Source organism: Malus sylvestris, chromosome 15, assembly GCF_916048215.2.
Source record: "Malus sylvestris chromosome 15, drMalSylv7.2, whole genome shotgun sequence".
NCBI lineage: Eukaryota > Viridiplantae > Streptophyta > Magnoliopsida > Rosales > Rosaceae > Malus > Malus sylvestris.
The window spans coordinates 24,500,608-24,503,635 of NC_062274.1; positions in this window are offsets into that span (position 1 = coordinate 24,500,608).

Consider the following 3,028-nt stretch of genomic DNA (forward strand, 5'->3'; position numbering starts at 1 on the left):
ATTTTGATGTCTACAAATGCCCCCACTTCAAGGCACGTCGTATACATCTGCTTGTCACGTGTAGGAGATGCGTTTTGAAGTCCCTTACTGTAGATGTCGATCCAAGGGCCGTCGAGGCTTGATCTTGAATTGGGCTGGAGATTTCTTCAAGGGCCGTTGAGGCTTGTTCTTGATCTTTTGTTTGAAATTTCTTCAAGGGCCGTTGAGGCTTGTTCTTGAACTTTTATTTGAAATTTCTTCAAGGGCCGTCGAGGCTTGATCTTGAAGGTTGAAATTGGGCCACAAGGAGCTTCATGTGGTAGATGATCTTTGGCTTTGGTAGTGGATGAATCATCACGTATTTTGTTGCGCTTGTTGACTTTCCACAGCTTTGATCTTAAACTGGGTTGGAGGATTTTCTGGATTCCTCCAATTGTTGATTTTCCACAGCTTATTCTTGAACTAGGTTTTGATTTAAGGGTGGTAGACACTTAATCTTGAATCGGACTTGTGATTTCCTCAAGGGCAGTTGGCTTGATCCTGAACTTTGACTCGAACTCATGGCAAGCAGGCACGAGGTGAAGATGATGACTTGTTGCTATGTTCAATCTTTCTAATTCACACCTGGGCAGTTTGGTCAACGGTATGATCTTCAAGATTGATGGGCTCTTCTTTCAGTTGGTGACTTGGTCTTTAAGGATTTGATTCAAGGGTGGTGAATCGGCACGTGCAGCCCACAACGCCTAGTAAGTCGACCCAAGAATTTGAGGGTCAAAACGAGTTCACCGTCCTCAGGCAGATGCGGCATCTTCTCGAGTTCTTCATCTCAGACTCTTTCTGCTGAGTTGACTGTGCATGCTGCATTCTTCTCTGCTTGTTTCTTCAGGCAGATGTGGCAGCTTCTCGAGTTCCTCAGTTCGGACTCCTTCTGCTGAGTTGATTGTGCATGCCGCATTTCCTTTTTTGTTCTCCAGGCAGATGTGGCATCTTCTCGAGTTCTTCAGCTCGGACTCCTTCTGCTGAGTTGACTGTGCAGGCCGCATTCTTCTCTGCTTGTTTCTTCAGCACGTTGTCTCCACATGCTACAAGGTATCATTTTCACTTGCCTTATCTGTTCTCCAGGCAGATATGACAGCTTCTATGGAAGTACAGCAGCAGTGGGAGACGAGTACTCGAGAGCAGTGCTAGGCAGGCAATCAGGGAAGGGTTCCAAGCAGTCGGTTCCTTACCCAAGTTTGAGTGGAAGTTCCGGCATATTGTTTTCTTTATCCTTGTCTTTGTAGGTAGGAGCAAGGACAAAGGAAACGACAGGGAGAACGCATGATATGAGATACTCTTGCTTTCTACCCTGGTGATATGAGATACTTTTGCTTTGGAGTTATTGGCTTACAGAGGTACCCCAAGGAATAAGGAACACTAAGTGACTCGAGAGGCTTCGTTGGGAAGGCATTCTCGGAAATGAAGAAAGGTTCTGTATGTCTGCCTTGCCATGGAAGGTGAAGGTGGACAGTTATAGGAGGTCCCTTAATACCTGTAGAGGTACTATTCTTTCGCTTGTGTCGGCAACTAATGCGTGATTGAACCGTAAACTTTCACGTGTTTTCTCCTTCACCGAAAATCTTCGACAAATTACCCGTGATTTGCCCAAAGTTGAGTGTGCATATGACAGGTGATGACGCGGCTGAAAAAGACTGGCGCCTTTTCAATATCAGGGATCGGCGCTTCGACAAATTACCCGTGATTTCCGTAAAGCTGAGTTTGCGTGTGACGGGTGCCGACGCGTCTGGAAAAGCAAGATGCTTCTCCGATTTCTGAGCTTGCCTCTTCGATTTTTGAATGGCCTCTTCGAATTCTGAGCTCGCCTCTTCGATCTCTGAAATCCCGTCGAGTGCTGATTTTTTATAGAGGCAGGCAGTTCATTTCAAAGCACATTTGAATTTTTGCTTGTACCTTCTTGCACTTCTAAGATCTCGATTTGTCCGACCTCTTCTTTCTTTAAAACCTTTGAAAATGTTTGGCCCCTCCGATCGTCGTTTTAACTTGAATCTTGGTGAAGAGGCAGTCCATTCTTCTCCAGACAACATATGGCGCCCATCCTTCATATCCCCCACTGGTCCTCTTACCGTTGGGGATTCAGTGGTGAAAAATGATATGACCGCTGCGGTGGTGGCCAGGAACCTTGTCACTCCTAGAGATAACAGACTACTTTCCAAACGGTCTGATGAGTTGGCTGTTAAGGATTCTCTGGCTCTCAGTGTGCAGTGTGCAGGTTTTGTGTCTAATATGGCCCAACGCCTATTTGCTCGAACCCGTCAAGTTGAATCATTGGCGGCTGAAGTGATGAGTCTCAAACAGGAGATTAGAGGGCTCAAGCAGGAGAACAAACAGTTGCATAAGCTCGCACATAGCTATGTGACAAACATGAAGAGGAAGATTGACCAGATGCAGGAATCTGATGGTCAGATTTTACTTGATCATCAGAGGTTTGTGGGTTTGTTCCAGCAGCATTTGCCTTCGTCTTCTGGGGCTGTACCGACTGCTGAGGCTTCAAACAGCCAACCTCCGACGCCTTCTCTTCCTGGAGCTCTGCCGAGTTGTGAAGCGCCACCTGATCGTCCTTGAATATCCCTTGTTGTAAATTTGATTTGATTTGATTTTTTTTTTAATTTATGTAATTTCTAGAAAAATAAATAAAATGAACCTTCTATTTCTCTCTATGCGTTTGTTTTTTTTTTCTTTTGGTGCTGGATGCACCAAGTTCTATCATTTTTTTTATTTTTTTTATTATTTTTTTATTATTTTATTTATTATTTTACTATTTTTTTATTTTTTTACAATTTTTTTTTCTTTCTGCACATGGTGCCCATGCACCACCAGAAACTTTTGATCTGCCATGGGGCTGTACCCCGTCTTTGATCCACTATTCCTCTTTTTTCACGTGGTGCCAGATGCACCACCATTCCTCTTCTTTCTGTATAAATTAGGATGGTGGGTAGATGAATTTGTAGGGAGCGGAGCAAGGAGGACGGAGAAGATGGTGCTTCGAGCT